This window comes from Acinonyx jubatus, chromosome B1 (genome assembly GCF_027475565.1).
Source record: "Acinonyx jubatus isolate Ajub_Pintada_27869175 chromosome B1, VMU_Ajub_asm_v1.0, whole genome shotgun sequence".
Classification (NCBI taxonomy): Eukaryota; Metazoa; Chordata; class Mammalia; order Carnivora; family Felidae; genus Acinonyx; species Acinonyx jubatus.
The window spans coordinates 157525906-157548342 of NC_069382.1; the positions used below are offsets into that span (position 1 = coordinate 157525906).

The window sequence follows — 22437 nt, forward strand, 5'->3', positions numbered from 1 at the left end:
CCATAATCAGTTTTTCTGAGTTCTGTTGAGTCTTTCTTGCAAATCATCAAGCCTGAGTGTAGTCTTAGGAGCCATTGATAAACCATGTAATGGACAAGACTAATCCTGGATCTCCCCATGAGGGAGTTTATTTGGGAAGTGATCCAAAAAACAGAAGAGAAAGAAGGAAATAAAGTACATGTTATCAAGCTGATCATCTTTGTAGGTGCCTGTGGCTTGATATTCCTGGGACATTCCGAGGAGCTATAAAATATCTCTCAGAACTGTCTTCCTAAAGCATGGTGGGAGCATTTATCCACCCCACTCCCCATCAGTAATACTGTTTTCAGAAGGATATTAGCTCCTTTAAATTGTGAGCATTTAGATTGTAAACTCCTGGGTATGTCTCACCCTGAGGCATCACAGAGGCTCCAGGGCAGAAAGCAAGAAGTAATTGGCAGAGCCTAGGCAGGGTGGTGTCAGAGCTGGGCAAAGCTGGTTGCCATGGTAATGGCTGGAATGAAAGATGACTGAAAGCATGTAAGGCTGAGCACAAGAAATGTTTATTATAGTCCACCCCTTGTACCACAAGATCCATTTGTTGCCCTGCATTAAGTCCAGTCCAGGACCCTCAAGATAGTGGCTGGCCACAATCTCTACAAAAGACTCAATTCAGGAAGGTTAATGGGACAAACTACAGTCACTACTGCTGCACATAGTCTCAAGGCTATAGCTGATATTTATTATCTATCTCTTCTGTCCATTCTAGATTCCTTTCACCCTAGGCCTGCAATGTAGGCCAGCAAAGTGCAAGCTGTAGGAAGCATTCAGAACATGTAAACGGAAATATGTTAAATGTGTTGGATGATTGTTAAAACTCAAACTGATACACTGTCTGGCTCTGCTGGACCCCAGGCATGGGAATGGTTGCTGGTTGTATAAATAATAATTTATTTTGTTATTTGCTGTTACTGAAGGGAATAAGCTGTATCCTCAATGGGTTTTGAGGTGGAAAAAGGAGATTGAAAACTACTGAGCTAGAAAACAACTAATATTTGAAAACTTGATTTAAATTTAAAATTTTCTAGAAAGTAATCTCTTGATTAAATATGTACAACTGATCATCTGTAATTTATGAGACAAAGAAACATTTTTATGCTTACATGAGAATTATACCCTGTCATTTTCTTAGTATCTGCTGGAATCCTAAGCAGTTTCATAACACTGGTCACTAAGACCCTTAATTTATTACAGTTGTCTAAATATATTAACAGAACAAAGTAAAAATGTAATGCCATCCCTATTTAAATAAAATCACCAGAGACGCTTAGATTTAAGAAAAGCTCAGAAAAAAGAAACACACACACACACATACATATACCCATGTATACAAAACAGCATTCTCTATTTCTAGTTGAAGTAATTTCCTATTTAAGAAGTTAAAACTCAGTTTGATGTCTAATATGCATTTATCCAAAAATTTTCATGAAGTCAAGAGTTCAGTCACATTTTCCCTGCCTTATAAATAGATATATAATGAGGGAAAACCTATTTAAAGAAGTTAGGAAGTATTTGTATATATATTTATATATATATATAATTATTTTGTAAAAATTATTTTATAAAAAAGTACAATGTGAGGGGCACCTGACTGCCTCAGTTAATGGAGCATGTGACTCTTGATCTCAGGGTTGTGAGTTCAAGTTCCGTGTTGGGTGTAGAGTTAAAATAAAATAAAATAAAATAAAATAAAATAAAATAAAATAAAATAAAGTAAAATCTTAAGGAAAAAATAAGATAGGATAAACTATAGAACTCAACCTTTACTATCATTGTTATTATTATTGTTATTCTTCTTATTATTCATTATTCAGGTCTATAATTTCTTGTCTAAAACCCTTGGAACTAGATGTATATCAGTTCAGAATTTTTTAGGTTTTTATTTATTTTTTATTTTATTTTTATTTTTTGAGGATGTGTGATTTTTATTTATTTTTTTAATTTATTATTTTATTATGAAATTTATTGTCAAATTGGTTTCCATACAACACCCAATGCTTATCCCAACAGGTGCCCTCCGCAATACCCATCACACACACCCCCTCCCTCCCACCCCCCATCAACCCTCAGTTTGTTCTCAGTTTTTAAGAGTGTCTTATGTTTTGGCTCCCTCCCTCTCTAACCTTTTTTTTTTTCCTTCCCCTACCCCATGGTCTTCTGTCAAGTTTCTCAGGATCCACATAAAAGTGAAAACATATGGTATCTGTCTTTCTCTGAATGACTTATTTCATTTAGCATCACACTCTCCAGTTCCATCCACGTTGCTACAAAAGGCCATATTTCATTCTTTCTCATTGCCGCATAGTATTCCATTGTGTATATAAACCACAACTTCTTTATCCATTCATCAGTTGATGGACATTTAGGCTCTTTCCATAATTTGGCTATTGTTAAAAGTGCTGCTATAAATATTGGGGTACAAGTACCCCTCTGCATCAGCACTCCTGTATCCCTTGGGAAAATTCCTAGTAGTGCTATTGCTGGGTCATAGGGTAGGTCTATTTTTAATTTTTTGAGGAACCTCCACACTGTTTTCCAGAGCAGCTGCACCAGTTTGCATTCCCACCAACAGCACAAGAGGATTTCCATTTCTCCACATCCTCACCAGCATCTATAGTGTCCTGATTTGTTCATTTTAGCCACTCTGACTGGCATGAGGTGGTATCTGAGTGTGGTTTTGATTTGTATTTCCCTGATGAGGACCCTGATGAGCATCTTTTCATGTACCTGTTGGCCATCTGGATGTCTTCTTTAGAGAAGTGTCTATTCATGTTTTCTGCCCATTTCTTCACTGGATTATTTGTTTCTTGGGTGTGGAGTTTGGTGAGCTCTTTATAGATTTTGGATACTAGCCCTTTGTCTGATTGTCATTTGCAAATATCTTTTCCCATTCCATTGGTTGCCTTTTAGTTTTGTTGATTGTTTCCTTTGCAGTGCGGAAGCTTTTTATCTTCAAGAAGTCCCAGTAGTTCATTTTTGCTTTTAATTCCCTTGCCTTTGGGGATGTGTCAAGTAAGAAATTGCTGCAACTGAAGTCAGAGAGGTTTTTTCCTGCTTTCTCCTCTAGGGTTTTGATGGTTTCCTGTCTCACATTCAGGTTCTTTATCCATTTTTAGTTTATTTTTGTGAATGGTGTAAGAAAGTGGTCTAGTTTCATTCTTCTGCATGTTGCTGTCCAGTTCTCCCAGCACCATTTGTTAAAGGGACTTTTTTCCATTGGATATTATTTCCTGCTTTGTCAAAGATTACTTGGCCATACTTTTGTGGGTCCAATTCTGGAGTCTCTATTCTATTCCATTGGTCTATGTGTCTGTTTTTGTGCCAATATCATGCTGTCTTGATGATTACAGCTTTGTAGTAGAGGCTAAAGTCTGGGATTGTGATGCCTTCTGCTTTGGTCTTCTTCAAAATTACTTTGGCTATTTGGGGCCTTTTGTGGTTCCATATGAATTTTAGGATTGCTTGTTCTAGCTTCGAGAAGAATGCTGGTGCAATTTTGATTGGGATTGCACTGAATGTGTAGATAACTTTGGGTAGTATTGACATTTTAACAATATTTATTCTTCCAATCCATGAGCACAGAATATTTTTCCATTTCTTTATATCTTCTTCAATTTCCTTCATAAGCTTTGTATAGTTTTCAGCATAGAGATCTTTGACATCTTTGGTTAGGTTTATTTCCTAGGTATTTTATGCTTCTTGGTGCAATTGTGAATGGAATCAGTTTCTTTATTTGCATTTCTGTTGCTTCATTATTAGTGTATAAGAATGCAGCTGATTTCTGTACATTGATTTTGTATCCTGCGACTTTGCTGAATTCATGTATCAGTTGCAGCAGACTTTTGGTGGAGTCTATCGGGTTTTCCATGTATAATATCACATCATCTGCAAAAGTGAAAGCTTGACTTCATCTTTGCCAATGTTGATGCCTTTGATTTCCTTTTGTTGTCTGATTGTTGATGCTAGCACTTCCAACACTATGTTAAACAACAGCGGTGAGAGTGGACATCCCTGTCGTGTTCCTGATCTCAGGGAAAAAGCTCTCAGTTTTTCTCCATTGAGGATGATATTAGCTGTGGGCTTTTCATAAGTGGCTTTTATGATGTTTAAGTATGTTCCTTCTATCCTGACTTTCTCGAGGGTTTTTATTAAAAAAGGATGCTGAATTTTGTCAAATGCTTTTTCTGCATGGATTGACAGAATCATGTGGTTCTTATCTTTTATTTTATTAATGTGATGTATCACGCTGATTGATTTGCGAATGTTGAACCAGCCCTGCAGCCCAGGAATGAATCCAACTTGATCATGGTGAATAATTCTTTTTATATGCTGTTGAGTTCGATTTGCTAGTATCTTATTGAGAATTTTTGCATCCATATTCATCAGGGATATTGGCCTATAGTTCTCTTTTTTTTGCTGGGTCTCTGTCTGGTTTAGGAATCAAAGTAATGCTGGCTTCATAGAATGAGTCTGGAAGTTTTCCTTCCCTTTCTATTTTTTGGAATAGCTTGAGAAGGATAGGTATTATCTCTGTTTTAAATGTCTGATAGAATTCCCCTGGGAAGCCATCTGGTCCTGGACTCTTATTTGTTGGGAGATTTTTGATAACTGATTCAATTTCTTTGCTGGTTATGGGTCTATTCAAGTTTTCTATTTCTTCCTGTTTGAGTTTTGGAAGTGTGTGGGTGCTTAGGAATTTGTCCATTTCTTCCAGGTTGTCCAGTTTGTTGGCATATAATTTTTCATAGTATTCCCTGATATTGCTTTATTTCTGAGGGATTGGTTGTAATAATTCCATTGTCATTCATGATTTTATCTATTTGGGTCATCTCCCTTTTCTTTTGAGAAGCCTGGCTAGAGGTTTATCAATTTTGTTTATTTTTTCAAAAAACCAACTCTTGGTTTCATTGATCTGCTCTACAGTTTTTTTAGATTCTATATTGTTTATTTCTGCTCTGATCTTTATTATTTCTCTTCTTCTGCTGGGTTTGGGGTGTCTTTGCTGTTCTGCTTCTATTTCCGTTAGGTGTGCTGGTAGATTTTGTATTGGGGATTTTTCTTGTTTCTTGAGATAGGCCTGGATTGCAATGTATTTTCCTCTCAGGACTGCCTTCACTGCATCCCAAAGCATTTGGATTGTTGTATTTTCATTTTCATTTGTTTCCATATATTTTTTAATTTCTTCTCTGATTGTCTGGTTGACCTATTCATTCTTTAGTAGGGTGTTCTTTAACCTCCATGCTTTTGGAGGTTTTCCAGACTTTTTCCTGTAGTTGATTTCAAGCTTCATAGCATTGTGGTCTGAAAGTGTGCATGGTATGATCTCAATTCTTTTATACTTATGAAGGGCTGTTTTGTGACCCAGTATGTGATCTATCTTGGAGAATGTTCCATGTGCACTTGAGAAGAAAGTATATTCTGTTGCTTTGGGATGCAGAGTTCTAAATATATCTGTCAAGTCCATCTGTTCCAATGTATCATTCAGGGCCCTTGTTTCTTTATTGATCCTGTGTCTAGATGATCTATCCATTGTTGTAAGTGGAGTATTAAAGTCCCCTGCAATTACCACATTCTTATCAATAAGGTTGCTTATGTTTGTGATTAATTGTTTTATATATTTGGGGGCTTCCATGTTTGGTGCATAGACATTTATAATTGTTAGCTCTTCCTGATGGATAGACCCTGTAATTATTATATAATGCCCTTCTTCATCTCTTGTTACAGCATTTAATTTAAAGTCTAGTTTGTCTGATATAAGTATGGCTACTCCAGCTTTCTTTTGACTTCCAGTAGCATGATAGATAGTTCTCCATCCCCTCACTTTCAATCTGAAGGTGTCCTCAGGTCTAAAATGAGTCTCTTGTAGACAGAAGATAGATGGGTCTTGTTTTTTTATCCATTCTGGTACCCTATGTCTTTTGGTTGGAGCGGTTAGTCCATTTGCATTCAGTGTTACTATTGAAAGATATGGGTTTAGAGTCATTGTGATGTCTGTAGGTTTCATGCTTGTAGTGATGTCTCTGGTACTTTGTGGTCCTTGCAACATTTTACTCACAGAATCCCCCTTAGGATCTCTTGTAGGACTGGTTTAGTGGTGATGAATTCCTTCAGTTTTTGTTTGTTTGGGAAGACCTTTATCTCTCTTTCTATTCTGAATGACAGACTTGCTGGATAAAGGATTCTTGGCTGCATATTTTTTCTGTTCATCACATTGATGATTTCCTGTCATTCCTCTGGCCTGCCAAGTTTCAGGAGATAAGCCTGTCACTAGTCTTATGGGTCTCCCTTTGTATGTTAGAACATGTTTATCCCTAGCTGCTTTCACAATTTTCTCTTTATCCTTGTATTTTGCCAGTGTCACTATATGTCGTGAAGAAAATCGATTCGAGGTACGTCTGAAGGGAGTTCTCTGTGCCTCTTGGATTTCAGTGCCTTTTTCCTTCCCCAGATCAGGGAAGTTCTCAGCTATGATTTGTTCAAGTACACCTTCAGCCCCTTTCTCTCTCTCTTCCTCTTCTGGAATTCCTATTATACAGATATTGTGTTTCATCACATCACTTAGTTCTCTATTTCTCCCCTCATACTCCTGGATTTTTTTTATCTCTTTCTCAGCTTTCTCTTTTTCCATAATTTTATCTTCTAATTCACCTATTCTCTCCCCTGCCTCTTCAATCCAAGCTGTGGTCGCCTCCATTTTATTTTGCACCTCATTTATAGCATTTTTTAGCCCCTCCTATTTCTTAGTCCCTTGATCTCTGTAGCAATAGATTCTCTGCTGTCATCTATACTTTTTTCAAGCCCAGTGATTAATTTTATGACAATTATTCTAAATTCTTGCTGCGTTATATTGCTTAAATCGTTTTTGACCAATTTGTTAGCTGTCGCTACTTCCTGGCGTTTCTTTTGAGGAGAATTCTTCCATTTCGTCATTTTGGATAGTCCCTGGGGTGGCACGGAACTACAGGGCACTTCCCCTGTGCTGTCTGGAGTAACTTGTGTTGGTGGGCAGGGCCACAGTCAGACCTGATGCCTGTCCCCAGCCTGCTGTTGGGGCCACAGTCAGACTGATGTGTCCCTTATCTTCCCCTCTCCCAGAGGCAGGACTCACTGTGGAGTGGTGTGGCCCCTGTCTGGTCTACTTGCACACTGCCAGGCTTGTGGTGCTGCTTTGATGGGATCTGGCATATTAGCCAAGGTGGATCCACAGGGTGCATAGGGGTGGGAGGGGCAGGCTTACCTCTCTTTGCCTCGCTTTGCCCCTGCAGGAGGGGCCCTGCAGCACGGGAGGGAGACAGACCCGTTGGAAGGATGGATCCACAGAAGCACTGTGTTGGGTGTTTGCCTGGTGTAAGCAAGTTCAGTGACAGGAACTTGTTCCCTTTGGGATTTTGACTGTGGGATGGGAGAGGAAGATGGCGCTTGCCAGTGCCTTTGTTTCCTGCAGAGCTGAGCTCTGTCTTCCGGGGCTCAACAACTCTCCCTCCCATTGTCCTCTAGCCCTCCCACTCCCCGAGCAGAGCTGTTGACTTTTAACATTCCAGATGTTAAGTCCCGCTGGCTGTCAGAACTCATGCCGTCTGGCCCCTCTGCCTTTGCAAGTCAGACTCAGGGGCTCTGCCTTGCCGGGCAGGCTGCCCCTCCACCGCCCCGGCTCCCTCCCGCCAGTCCATGTAGCGGCACACCACCTCTCTGTCCTTCCTACCCTCTTCTCTGGGCCTCTTGTCTACGCTTGGCTCTGGAGAGTCCCTTCTGCTAGTCTTCTGGCGGTTCTGGGTTATTTAGGCAGATGTGGGTGGAATCTAAGTGATCAGCAGGATGAGGTGAGCCCAGTGTCCTCCTATGCCGCCATCTTCCCTCAGCACCTTATCTTTTTTAGGTTTTTAAAAGTAATACCACATATTTACAATGTATTACAAAACAACTGCCATTTGGTCTGGGAAAGAATCCTGCAATGAATAAATAAATATTTACACCACAAAATGTTGGAAATTCACACTAAATGGTATAAATGATATAAATAAATGGCTATGAGTAGTCTTTACATTTCAGGCCAAATTTTGCTACCAAATTAATTTAGCTTATGTCAGGTTTCACTGCCAAATGAGTTATGAAAACTATCTTGAGGCTTTTTGGATTTTAAAATTGTAGTTATGAGTTTGTGGACTCTTATTATTTTCATTTTATAGCTCAAGCTTGTATTAAAAAGGGCAAATATCACCCATGCCCAGAATGTTTGCTCAGTGTCAGTGCTGAAAGGCCCCACATATGGTGGAAAGGAAATGTTTTCTTCTTAGATCTGGTTTGAATCAGATTAGAGAAAGTCACCTACCTTCCCTGAACTTCACTTTTCTTATCTATAAAATAAGTATAGTAATTCTGCAGACCCTTGACATTCCACAGGATGGATTTTTGAGATCTTATAAAAACTAAAAACTTGTGAATCTCACTAGATAAAATAATTCCCTCACAAAATTTAATATGTTTTTAGTGAACCCAGTTACTTATCTACTAGCTAATCTGTTGCCACTTACAAGTAGTGAGACTGTCTAAATAGAGCTTATAAAAAATGAATATTCAAAAAGCAGTTGGAACAAATTACCATTGTTGGTTTGTTTCACTGTCTCACAACATCTCTTAATCACTTATGTGGAGACATGCTTTATTCTTTATATGCAGCTGAATCTTGCCTTGGGCATGACACATCCGTGAGAAAAGTCCAAATACAAAAATAAAATATGAAGCTTAGCTAGGACTTTTGATGTCATGAAAAAACAGTGTTTTTGAAGGTCTCTACTTGAAAAAAAAATCTATGGAAAGTTTTGAAAAGAGTAGTCATTAAATGTAGTAATTCAATAATTTGAACTTAAAATTTTCCCAAGATATTGAGGAAAATAGTAAATAATTTTTAGATAATGGCTACTGAAACAAGGGAAAGTTAAATACTTAAATCTGCAGAAAACTCATTCATAAAGCAAACTTTTAAAAACTTAACATTTGGGGGCATCTGAGTGCCTCAGTGATTGAGTGTCCAACTCCTAATCTCATCTCAGTTCAGGTCTTAATCTCAGGGTTGTGAGGCTCCATGCCAGGCCTGAAGCTTACTTAAAGAATAAATAATTAAATAACTAAATGAGAACTTAAAATTTTCATGTCTAAGTTATTTGTATTTCTTGTACAAAAAAGGCACTTAGAAATAGACATGTCACTGATGTTGTTATTTTTAATATAATGCATGACAGGCACGTAATTTCAGGTAGTTTTGAGATATTTAAGAGTCCTTCATTTAAGGAGTTACAGGATTTGGGGACTGTCTAGAGCCATTTACATTTACCATAATCACTTAAAATTCAGCCAAGCTTAAGTTCAGTTCATGAATCTAGAGTTGTACAGGATAAAGTTAAATAGTTAGGAGGCCCGGAGAATGTCATTTTTGGTATATAAGATTCAAAAAGGAGTCAAGTGAATTTTAAGATTTTGCAATTAATAACGAAAAAAGCAGCACTTCAATTCTATTTCAGACTTAGGGAATTAAAATGACTCTCATGAAATCATATCCTCATGAAGTAGAAAGTCACAGAATTAATCAAACCCTGGGAAGAAAAGAGACATTATCCACTTGATATCTTTATAAGTTTGAAATGAGTACTCTGTGTGCCTGGAAATGAAAGTCTGGCTGTCAAACATACTAAGAGGCGACAGGACCCTTCTCTGTCCCAAGAGAATGTTAATAATTCTTAGAGATGATACTTAGAATGAATTATTTTCTCTGAGCTGTCCTCTGACATAATAAGAAAGATCAGTTATCTTGTATGACTAGGTCTAGATGATATCCTTTTTGGACTGTCCTTACTGTGGTTTTTAAAAATGGCAACCATTATAGATGAGAATGCTAATAGTTGGCAGTTGTGGTATGACTAATAAATATAAAAACTAACTTCTAACAAATAATAACAAAAACAATACTTTAGAAGTCTGTATCCAAAGATAATGTTTCTTTCTCATTTACTCATCTATTATGTGAGCAAGTTATTTAGTCTCCTTAAGAGATTGAAAATACTGCTAATGATTTAATAAAATTTGATTACAATGTCTTTACGTAGTTTTCCATATTCCTGAGATAATCAAAGTGCTCAGAGGAAAAGAAAAGTTGAGTTGTTTATGAATTCTATTTTCTCTCTGGTAGATTCCCCATTTTTCTTAAATGGTACAACTGATACCATCAAAATCTCATAAGAATTAGTCTGGGGGCACCTGAGTGGCTCAGTCAGTTAAGCCTCCGACTTCAGCTCAGGTCCTGATTTCACTGTCCGTGAGTTTGAGCCCCAAGTCAGGCTCTGTGCTGGCAGCTCAGAACCTGGAGCCTGCTTCAGATTCTGTGTCTCCCTCTCTGTCTGCCCCTTCTGCACTCCCACTCTGTCTCTCTCTCTCTCTCAAAAATAAAATAAAAACATTAAAAAAAAGAATTAATTTGTATCAGAATTACCTGAATTAGTAAATAAAAAAAAAAAAAAGCTCTAAATGGCTAACATTTCCTCACTCTTAAGACTTATTTCTCTCTGGGATAATCAAATTATGGGACAATAAGGGAGTTATATTAGTGAGTTTAACAATGATATTCTCTACTACAAGAAGGATGGTGTTTTTGTTTGCTTGTTTTTATACCACACGCATCAAGGATAGTTTTTAAGGAGAAATTGTGTATAAGACATTGATACTTTATTATCTTTTAGGGCTGTGAGGCAGTTATTTGCTAAGTAATACCTAAGAAAGAGATTATAGTTGTGCCATAATGAAATACAATGGCTGGTTCAACAGCTTAAATATTTGGTTCATTAAAAAAAAAAGTACACATACATTTTTTCAACTCTTAACTTTTTTTCCATTTTATAATGAATATTTCAAGCACACAGGATTAGAGAAAAAGTTCAATGAGCACTCAGATATTCATTTCCCAGCTACAAAACCATCAACTCATGGCCTCTTGTTTCATCTAACTCAACCTTAATTCTGTCCCTCCCACCAACTGGATTATTATGAATTAAATTCCAGATAGTATTTAATTTCATTTATAAAAATATCTAAATATCTCTAAAATATAAGCCCATTAAAAAACATATAACTCCAATGCCATTATCATCTTCAAGAATAATAATTTTAGGGAAGCTAAAACAAAGAAAGATTGATACCAAAAGCTGGTGAGCGTATGGAGAACTAGAACTTTCATACATTGATGTTAGGATTATAAAATAGCATAATGACTTTGCACCCTCTTATAAAGTTAAATATATATCTACACTATAACCTAGAAAATTCATTCCCAGGAATTTACCCCCAAGGAAACAAAAACATATATGCACAAAAAAACTTGTGCAAATTCATAAGGTCTCAAACTCGAAACCATTCAACTATCCATAAACAGAAGAATAATTTTTTTAGAAAGTAGAATATTCATACAATATAATGCTACTGAGAAACAAATAGGAATGAAATACTAATATATGCAACAATATTGTTGGAGTTCAACAACGTTTTGATATATGCCCATTAGAATAGCTGTAATCAAAAAGACAATAACAAATGTTGGCAAGGATATGAAAAAACTAAAATCCTCATACATTGCTCGTGGGAATGTAAAATTATGTACCACTTTGGAAAATAGTTTGACTTTTTTTTTAATGTTTAATTTATTTTGAGAGAGAGGGGGAGAGTAGAGTTGGGGAGAGGGGCAGAGAGAGAGGAGAGAGAGAATCCCCTCACAAACCATGAGATCATGACCTGAGCCAAAATCCAATTGGGCACTTAACCAACTTAGCCACCCAGGTGCCCCAGTTTGACTGTTTCTTAAAAAGTGAAACATAAATATATCATATGATGCAGTAATTCATCTTCTACTTATCTACTCAAGATAAATGAAAACATAAGTGAAAACAAAGTCTCAAGTGTAAGTGTTCATAGCGGCATTTTTCCTGCTAGTCAAAAAATAGAAACAACCCCAAATACTCATCAACAAATGAATGGATTGAAGAAATGAATGGATAAACAAAATAAGGTATGTCCACACAATGGAATATTATCTAGCCAAAAAGGGAATGAGGTACAGATCTATGCTATTAATGAAACTCAAAAATATTGTGCTAAGTGAAAGAAGCCAGACCCAAAGGACCACATAGTGTATGATTCAATTTATATTTTTTGGATTTTTGAGAAAAGGCAGATGTGTAAGATGGAAAATAGATCAGTAGTTGCCTGTATCAGGTGTGGGTATGGGAATTATATGAAAATGAGCATGAAGGATCTTATTCAGCTGATGAAAATATACTAAAACTAGATTATGTAATTGCACATCTAGGAAAATTTACTAAAAGTCATTCAACTGTATACTCAGAGTGGGTGAATGTAATGATACGTAAAAGAAGTCATATACAAAAGAGTATTTTCATGTACGTTCTTTTCACACGAAGTCTAAGAATAGGCAAAATTAATCAATGGTGCCAGAAGTGAGAAATTGGTTGCCCCAAGGTAAGAGTGGGGGATTATTGTCTGCAAAGGAATAGGAGGAAACTTTATGGGGTGATGAGAATGTCCTACATCTACATCTACATCTACATCTACATCTACATCTACATCTACATCATCTACATGTTGTTTTGGGTGGTAGATATCCAAATTGTTAAAGGAGATACAATTGTTAAAATTTGACATACTGAACACTTGAGATCTATGTGTTTTGTTGTAAGTAAATTATATATTCACTAAAAATATAATAATAATTCCTTAATACTACCAAATATTCAGTTCTGAGCCCCCTAATTGTTTATTTATATGTAAGTGATTTGGGGGTGCCTGGGTGGTTCAGTCGGTCGAGCGTCTGACTTTGTCTCAGGTCATGATCTCGTAGTCTTTGAGTTCAAGCCCCGCATCAGGCTCTGTGCTGACAGCTCAGAGCCTGGAGCCTCCTTCAGATTCTGTGTCTCCTTCTCTCTCTGCCCCCACCCCTCTGCTCTCTGTCTCTGTCTCTGTCTCTGTCTCTCTCTCAATAAGTAAGTAAATAAATAAATAAATAAATAAACATTTAAAAAGTTTATATGTAAGTGATTTGTTTAAATTGTTTTCTAAACAGGGGTGCCTGGGTGGCTCAGTTGGTTGAGCATCCAACTTCAGCTCAGGTCATGATCTCACAGCTTGTGAGTTCGAGCCCCACGTCAGGCTCTGACAGCTCAGAGCCTGAAGCCTGCTTCAGATTCTGTGCCTCCCTCTCTCTCTGCCCCAGCCCATTCACATTCTGTCTCTGTCTCTCACAAAAATAAATAAACATTAAATTGGTATTTAAACAAATTCCACACATTGCCCTTAATTGGTATGTCTCTCAAGTCTTTTTTTTTTTTTGCCTCAAAAAAAACCTAACAAAACTGATTTATTGGTAGTGTGTTTTGCACATGCATTTCATTTACTCTGTCTTTAGTACCTTTCTGAGAAATAATTTACGTATATAATAAAATGCAAAGTATTCAGCATATAGCTTGATGAGCTTATAATATGTACATGTATTTCCAATTATAAGAGTAATTTAACCACATTGTACAATACATGAAAGTGAGAGAAAATAAAGTAAAAACAACCACAATCACCATTTTGGTGTATGTTATGCGACTGCCTCTTCTTCAGTGAAATAATATATGTAAAATACATTATCTAGCATTAGTGTTTGTATTCGTATTTGTATTCCACAGGCATATAATCCTGAGGAAATGGTCAAATTTGTAGCTATAAATCTTAGTAATACAACCATATTGCATTTTGAAGCCCCAAGCATACCATCTGATTCTACTCTATCATGGTCATACCTAAGACGTAATTAGGAAAAGCATACACATGTGAGCAGGAGCTTTTGTGTACTATCACTTGTCTTCTGAGGGATTGACTTCTTTCTCTAGGGTATATGCAAACCTGCTCAAATTTTCCTGAGGATTGCAAAAATCTTTGTGTTGGTTTCACGGGGAAAGATACTGAATTATTCCACACACAGATCCATACTCACTTTCCAGTAATTTTCCAGTTAACAGAAGGATTGTACAGGTCTCTCCTTTGACATTTTCAGGTTGTAAACTGAGTATGTTTTCTTGAAAATGAAGTCATGTCCCAACATATGTTTTGATCTACTCTTGTTGCAAGCTGACTTACTCCATGGGAGGGTTTTTTGAAAACAGTTTCCATGTACCACTTGAGGCATTGATCTTTCTGCAATCTCATTAACGCCCATGTAAATACCAGGTCTTGCTGAGGAAGAAGAAACTATGTTAAATAATGGGAACCTTGAGGTTTGGGTATTACTTTTACAAGCAGCAATTTTTCCTGGTTTGGAAAAGGTCAGAGAATTTCTAAGTGTGCTCTTGTGGGTGGGGTGGGTTAGGACACTGCTGTTCCTTTTCCTGAAATGTAATGAGATGCAATTGATCTGTCAACAAAAATGACTTTTAGAGGCTACAAATACAATAAAATCAAATCAACACAAACCAGATTATCCTAAAGTGACTTTTGAATAAAAGTGGTTATCCTACTTTCTAAATAGCTTTGAAAATAATACCAAAAGGATGAAAACACAATCAAAGGTAACTTAATGTTCTTAAAGTTTATGAGAGCCTTTTCAAAAAATGGTGCAGGAGCAATTGGACATCCATCCATCCATCCATCCAACTGGACAAAACCTTGACTTAAACCTTACACCTTATGTAAAATTTAACTTAAAATTAATCACAGACTCAAATATAAAATATAAAACTACAAAAGTTTTAGGAAAAAACATAGGAGAAATATTCAGAATTTAGAGCTAAATGAAAACTTCCTTTCAGATGTGACACCAAAAGCATGATCCATAAAAGGAAAAATGTGATAAGTTGGACCTCATCAAAATTAAAACAAAATTAAAATTCTGTGGGGTGCCTGGCTGGCACCAGTAGAGCATGCAACTCTTGACTTTGGGGCTGTGAGTTCAAGACCCATGTGTGGCATGGAGTTTACTTAAAATAAAAAATTTTTTTAGAAATTAAAACTTTTCCTCCATGAAAGGTCTTGTGAAGAGGATGGAAAGCCAAGCTACAGACTGAAAGGAAATATTTGTGAATTACATATTCAACATAAGACCCTGTATCTAGAATATATAAAGAACTTTTAAAACCCAAGAGTAAAAAAAAAAAATCTAACTGGAAAAATGGACAAAAGACATGAACACACATTTCATTGAAGAAGATATACAAATGGCAAATAGACAAATGAAAAGATGCCCAACATCAATAGCTATTAGGGAGGTGTACATTAAAACCACAAGAAGATATCGCTATACACCCATTAAAAATAAAAGCTAAAATAAAAGATATTGATAACACTAAATACTAGAAAAGATACAGAGAAACTATCACTCATTGCTCATGGGAAAGTAATATGGTACAGCCACTTTAGAAAATAGTTTGTTAATCTCTTGCAAAAAGTAAAGAAGCGCTTAACAATTCTTGGGCATTCCAGAGAAGTGAAAAGTTATGTCAACACAAAAACTTGCACACAAATGTTCATAGCGGCTTTATTCATAATAATCCTAAACTGGATGTCCTTCAACAGTTGAATGGTTAAATAGAATATCATAAAAGGAACAAACTAATGATATATACACAGCTTGGATGGATCTCAAGGAAATTATTGTGTTTAAAAGATGCCATTATCCAAAGTAACATGCTATATAATTCCAATTATGTAACATGTTTAAAATAACAATATAGAGGATGAACAGATGGTTGCTAGGGTTCACAATGAGACTAAGGGTTGGGTATGGCTATAAAAGGGTAGCATAGGGAGGCTTGTGGTGATGGAATTGTTCCGTTTCGATTCTGGTGGTGGTTAGATGAGTCCATGTCAAACTGGCAATATCTGAATAAGCCCTATGGATTGTACTAATGTCACTTTCCTGATTTAATATTTTACAATAGTTATGCAAGATGCTGCCTTTGGGGGAAACTAAACAAAGGACACGTAGGACTTTTGTATACTTTTTTTTGTGAAAACTTGTTGTTAATCTATAATTATTTCAAAATAAGAAGTTAAAAAAAGTTATGGGTGCTAAAGCCATGCGTTTATTGAGAAGTCTGGATGGCAAAAGACCATTGTATTAGTTTGTCCCACATCCTTCTTCTGCCTTCCCAAAGAATTGGTGGGTCTAGGTCTTGAAAGTTTCATGGAAGAAAATGAATTCTCCTTTTTTTAAAAAAAATGTCCGTTCTTCCCATTCTCAACATTGCCACCCTTCATTGTGAATTTTTTAAAAAATGGAACAAAACTTTAGAAGTTTTCAAAACCCTCTCTTCTATTTGAAGACGTCTTTTCCTCCTCTATTTATCATCACCAACACAGTAAAACTTTGTTGTGCACCTATTTTGTGCCAGTCACTACTGAAATTTTTAGAAACCCAACTTAAACAAAATAAAAATGGAAAATTTTGATTTTCCTAATTCTGAACTCCAAGGGATGGACCTGGCTTCAGGTACAACTGAATGCCAGCATGTGTAACAATTCAGTCTCTTCTCTTTTTTTTTTTCTCTCTCCATTTCTCATCACTACTTGGTATCATTCTAAGATAGCCTCTCTCCATGTAACTCACATGCTCTTTATATGTCAGACTCACAGAAAAAGAGGAAGCCTTTGCCATAGACCCTGTGCTAATCCAGGGATTGACCCTTGAATTGTGTGAGATTTTCACAGAAGAGGGAAAGGTTGGTTTTTCAAAGGAAGGGATGTTGTGCAGGCAAAAAAATTATACACTCTTACGAATAATAAAAACTCAACCTTTCAAAGGTCAGTTGTTATCCCAGGTCTTCCAGCCAGCAGGTGGTGCTGCTGTGACTCAAAGCCAGTTTGTCCACTTCACTGCTCGAGCTCTCAGTCCTGAGATCATGCTGCCTCCAAGAATTCTTGCTCCCCTGGTTAGGTAATTCCGGTTCCAAACAAGATTTCTACATTTATTTTTATTTTCTACCATGTTTATTGAATTTTTTTTAAAATTCTAGGTTCTGAAGTCTCTCAAACTGAATAGAACAGAATAGGGAATAGAACCCAGGATGAGGGGCGCCTGGGTGGCGCAGTCGGTTAAGCGTCCGACTTCAGCCAGGTCACGATCTCGCGGTCCGTGAGTTCCAGCCCCGCGTCAGGCTCTGGGCTGATGGCTCGGAGCCTGGAGCCTGTTTCCGATTCTGTGTCTCCCTCTCTCTGACCCTCCCCCGTTCATGCTCTGTCTCTCTCTGTCCCAAAAATAAATAAACGTTGAAAAAAAAAAAAAAAAAGAACCCAGGATGATTCTAAACAATGCTTTATACAGTGCAAGATCTCTTCATCATTTCCATATAAGGTAAGGGTGTATCACCATTTATATAGTAAAGATATGCTTAAAGTTGTATAATATTATAAATAAAAGTTTTATAAATCAGATTATTTCCTTTATTCATTTATATATATTTTTAGTGCCCACTATGTGCCAAGCACTCTTAACAACACCAAGAACTAGAGACAATAGAACAATATGAAAGTGAATATAAAATAAGTGTTCTTCAAATGATAAAGAAGGTTAAAAATCCTGACTTGGGACTCTCTTTCTTATAAAGGGAGATAACTGTAATCAAACCAACAACTTTGCTAACAGATTATCTAGTATGGTCTATCAGGTGGTAGTATGGTAGTAAGTGCTAAGGAGAAAAAGTAAAGCTGTGTCAAGGAGATAGGAAGTGCTGAGAGGAAGAAGAGTGCTATTTATTATCAAGTGATCAGGGAAGGAAGACATCATCAATAAGGCAGCATCTTACCTGCCTCCAATGCTTTGCCCAGTATAGAATTAATGATGTGGTAGGACAGGACAGGAGTTGGAGGCAAGTCCTTGATATATTTTAAGAGAAAGAAAGTACCAGGGGATAGAAGGGTGAGAAAAAGAAGTTCAAGTAGGTTTTAATTGACCAGTGACAATTGCCACAAATCAACCGTTGGCAACTGAGCCAACAGACATTAAACATATAGATGTCATGACAGAGAATACCAGGGGTGACCTGCTTGGAAACCTACTCAGTTAAGGTAGTGATTGCCTTACCTTTATTTTTCAGTTTTCTCTAAGAAGCAAATATATTATCTTGTCTACTGCTTTGTCCCTGTAAGCTGTTTTAAAATTCTTAAATTAGGGTTGAAACTCAGGAAGATTGAACATAGCTTCTATCTGAAATCGTATTAATGGGTGACAACATAGAAAAAGGACCCATGACTAGTTTTTGAGAAAAAGGGGATTTGATTACAAATGAACAAAGATGCGACATTGGCTAATTTTATTCTTTTCAGAAATGTCTTAAGATAATATCAACTAGTATTTAATGTAGAGCAGTATGATATACATATATATACAACTTTCAGCATTTCATATGTGCATGGCCCACTTAAAAATCAGAGCTAAAATTATTAGAGACACTACAGATAAAACAAGTAGTGATTACTCCTTTATGATACTGAAAGGTCACTTATTTTTATATTCAGAAACTCACTCCAGGTCTCTTATGATTATTTTAACATTTTTAAAAGATTAAATTATACCATTTTTCCCTCTTTATTTCTTTCAATTATCTTTGACCAAATGCAATAAGATTTTTTATTTGAACATGCCTATGTAAGGAAATTGTGTATCTTTTCATAAAAGCCAGGTATCTTTAGAAAATACAATAATGGTTTGATTCATTTTTAAATAGATTGGAAACCAATCCAGTGATTCAAAAATGGTTATACAATTTGCTATGTAGAAATAATAAAATTTACTTTATCTGCCCTTTTATTTTTATAGCTATCATTTAATTTTAGGTTCTGTTTTTACAAAACCTCATATGTCTGGAAGTGTTTGTTTTTCTGCCAGCTTTGCCCTGATGTGATTCATAAATATGCCAAGAAAATCTAATAAATCTTTCATTAGTACGTATTCATATTTTAATTGCAACTTAAAGAACAAAGAAAAGATTCTGCCTTCAACTGATTGAAATTTTTGTATCATCATGTTTCAAATTACCAATAACAGTGCTGCTTTTCTGTAATGGCTTTACCTTCAGAACATCTATTATGTGAAAAATCTAGCCTGGTGGGCATTGATGTAAGTGCAAAAAGTTATTGACTTTTGCCTTTTAAAAAATTCTCTTATTACTTTTCTTGAAAGGAATTTATCTTTAAAGGCTTTAAGATAAACGTGTGCTGCTTTCAGTCTGCATGTCAACCTTCCCTGGACTGTGCTGAGAGAATTCACAGACAATATTTCCACCCACAAGTGCCTCCTGACTTCAAGAGATTGAAGAGATGAAGTTTCGCCTTTTGCAAAACAAAACAAACAACTTTAAATCAATAAAACCCCAAAACATTAGCAAGAATGTTGGACATACAAAATTTTTATTGGCCATCAGTCCACATCACAGTCACCGTGGGCATTAGAAAATACTCTTAATGGGAAGGACTTTTAATAATGTTGCTTATCATTCCTGAAACTGCTCAAAATTAGTTTTATCAAGTAATTAGAGAAAATAAGAAAAGCTTCCTTCTCTTATAAAAGATGTTGTATTTCTTAAAATTATGTGAGCTGCTGTGTCATTATCAAGGCAGTTAACTATCCTACAACAGAAATTCTTAAGAAATGTAGATATACTTGGTCTCTGGTCCTTTATTTCTTATATTCATTGTTCTTCTGTTGTCTTCTAGAAGAGTTTTTCCTAGAGTGGTTCCTCAGAGCAACATGGTTCATCCAAAAGTCCTTCTGAGTCAAGAGATTTTCCTGGAGGCAGAGAGGTTGATATCTACATAATTTGAAGAGATAGCTGGGTAAAGGAATAATTAGGATTATTGGAGTTACTCTAAAACTTGTGAAATATTAGTGGTCAAAGGGAAGACAAACTTGGTTATAAAATGGGAATTTGATCCAGATGCCAAAAATGTTTGTGGAGAGAGCTGAAAGTTATCCTTGTCACTAAATAATAGATGCTATCTTCTGAACCAAAAGACCCACAGTCATTTGGTCACTTTTCTGCCACAAGTAGCCATCTCCTCTTGAGCCTCAGTCTGCAGCACTACAACTGGCTTCTACCCTGAATCTTACTCGGAGACCATAGGCTAAATTGGGTCTTTGGAGTCGTTGGCTTTTTTTTTCTTAATTTTTTATTTTATTTTTTTAGTGAACTTATCTTTTCACCTTTTAAAATTAATTAATTAATTAGTTAATTAATTAATTATTTTTAAGTCAGCTCTAATGCCCAACATGGGGCTTGAACTCACCACCCCAAGATCAAGAGTCGCATGCTTTACTGACTGAGCCAGCCAGGTGATCCAGGAATGGTTGGCTTTCAACTTCTATAACCTCAGTGGAACTTTGACTCTCGTGGTTTTAGAAACCTTTAAGCAAAACTCTTCTCTACAATTCAAATTTAAAATTGGGATGGTATTTCTAAAAAGTTCATCCCAATGAGCATAGGCAGTAAATAACAGGAGGTAAAGATGTATGACTGGATGCAGGTGGTCTTAGAAAAGACAAAACAGGACAGAGACTTCTCAGCATTTTGTGAGTCTGTAACTCTTACAGCTGACACTGGATGAATGAATGAATGAGCTCACTGAATGAATGAATGAATGAGCATCCTGTAAAGCATGTAGACATAATGGGTTATCATTATTTCACAAATAGTATCTACTTTCTATGTTTTAGAAAATGATGATATTCATAGTTAACAATTATATCAAAGTGACCATAAAGACCAAGGTTCTCCATCTGGGTGTAATGATGTACTTTCTGACCTGAAAAAAAGTAAAGCTAGTGACTATAGCATAGTCACTGATGCGACATGGCTTAGGTGAGTGTCTTCACAAAGCGGGAGAAGAGGACTTCATAGTTGACAAGAACATCCAGGAATTAAATAGCAAAACTGGGATATTTCATGCCAAAAAGAGATAAAATTTCCCTGTGCCAAATTGTAAAGACTGCCACCATGTAATCCAACAGGTCACCGTCATCATATCTGACCTGGACTTCTTTCTTGTTTGAAAATTGAGATATAATTCACATACCATAAAATTAATCCTTTTAAAGTAAGGAGTTCAGTGGTTTTTAGTATTTACAAGATTTTGCAACCATCACAAATGTCTAATTCCAGAACATTTTCATCACCCTGAAACACAACCTCCTTACTTATTAGCCATCACTCCTGTCTCTCCCCAGGCCCTGGAAACCACTCGTCTATTTTCTGTCTCTATGGAGTTGCCTCATCCAGTATGTAGCCTTTTGTGACAGGCGTGTTTGATGTAGCAAAACGTTTTCAAGGCTCATCCAGGTTGTGGTAAGTATCAGTCCTTCATCCCTTGTTATGGCTCTGGTGTAGACTTCTGCATGTCCTCCCACCTGGTCTCCCTGCATCTACTAGGGTCCCCGAGAGCCTGCTCACTATGGAAGCCAGAATAATCTTTTTCAAATGTAAATCACATCACCTTACTTCTTTACTCAAAATCCTCCACAGGCTTTTCATTTTACTTAGAGAAAAATTTCATCTCCTTGCCATGGCCTCTAAGAGCCTTCAATGATCAGGATTGTACCCTGTCTACTTCTCTGACCTCAACTTCCCACACTCCAGTCACCCTGTGCCAATTACTTCTGCTCCTTTAATTTTCCTGGCTTGTTTCTGCTGCAGGACCTTTGCACTTGATGATCCCTTTGCCTGGGGCTCTTCTCTCATAGTTCTTCCCATGACCATGACCATGACCATGACCAGTTTCTTCTCATCTTTAAGGCCTCCTATAGCATCTCCTCAGAGAGGCAAGCCTAGATAAACCTGTCTCAAGTGTCGTTTCCCCAACTCCCAGTCACTTTCTATTATTGCATTACCCTGTTTTAATTTCTTTATAGCATTTATTACTATTTGAAATTGTTTTGTTTTACTGATTATTATCTGCATCTCCTTGAAAATCTGTCAACTCCATGAAGCCAGAGGCTAACTGACTTGGTCACTGCTGTATCCCAAGCTTCTACAATGGAGCCTAGAAGGTGCTCAATTAATATTTGAAGGATTGCATGACTATCTTGCCTAGAACTCCTAAGTCTTCTAGATCTTGCCCCTATTCTCAATTCCTAAAACTTGCTCTCTTCACCTATTACTAGACTTTGCTATTGCCACCCACTGCTTGAGGGATTTCTCTCTGTGGTTGACTCTTTCATTAACTGACATTCAACCCTTCCTTAATGTCCTTGATGACAACTCTTCCAGACATCTCTATCACAGGCTAGCAGGTCTTGTTAATCTGCAGGTTCATGATCAAACTGAGCCTTCATTCCTATAGGTTGTAGGCAAAAAAACAAAGTTCAGCTGC

At 36.7% G+C, this 22437-nt stretch overlaps 1 protein-coding gene and 1 long non-coding RNA gene across 12 annotated transcripts in view; both read left to right on the plus strand.

The window, feature by feature from the left end:
• The window catches only part of LOC113604742 (uncharacterized), a 134395-nt gene extending 117259 nt beyond the window's left edge, over nucleotides 1-17136 (plus strand). For both annotated transcript variants that reach the window (XR_008296315.1, XR_003426840.2), the window contains exon 7: nucleotides 17091-17136. This is a non-coding gene — a long non-coding RNA (uncharacterized LOC113604742). The remainder of the gene's footprint in view (nucleotides 1-17090) is intronic.
• Nucleotides 17137-17359: 223 nt separating this feature from the next.
• The window catches only part of NMU (neuromedin U), a 44039-nt gene continuing 38961 nt past the window's right edge, over nucleotides 17360-22437 (plus strand). For all 10 annotated transcript variants that reach the window (XR_008296313.1, XR_008296314.1, XM_053217350.1 and 7 more), the window contains exons 1-2: nucleotides 17360-17428; nucleotides 21296-21413. The gene's annotated coding sequence lies outside the window, so the exon portion shown is untranslated. The remainder of the gene's footprint in view (nucleotides 17429-21295; nucleotides 21414-22437) is intronic.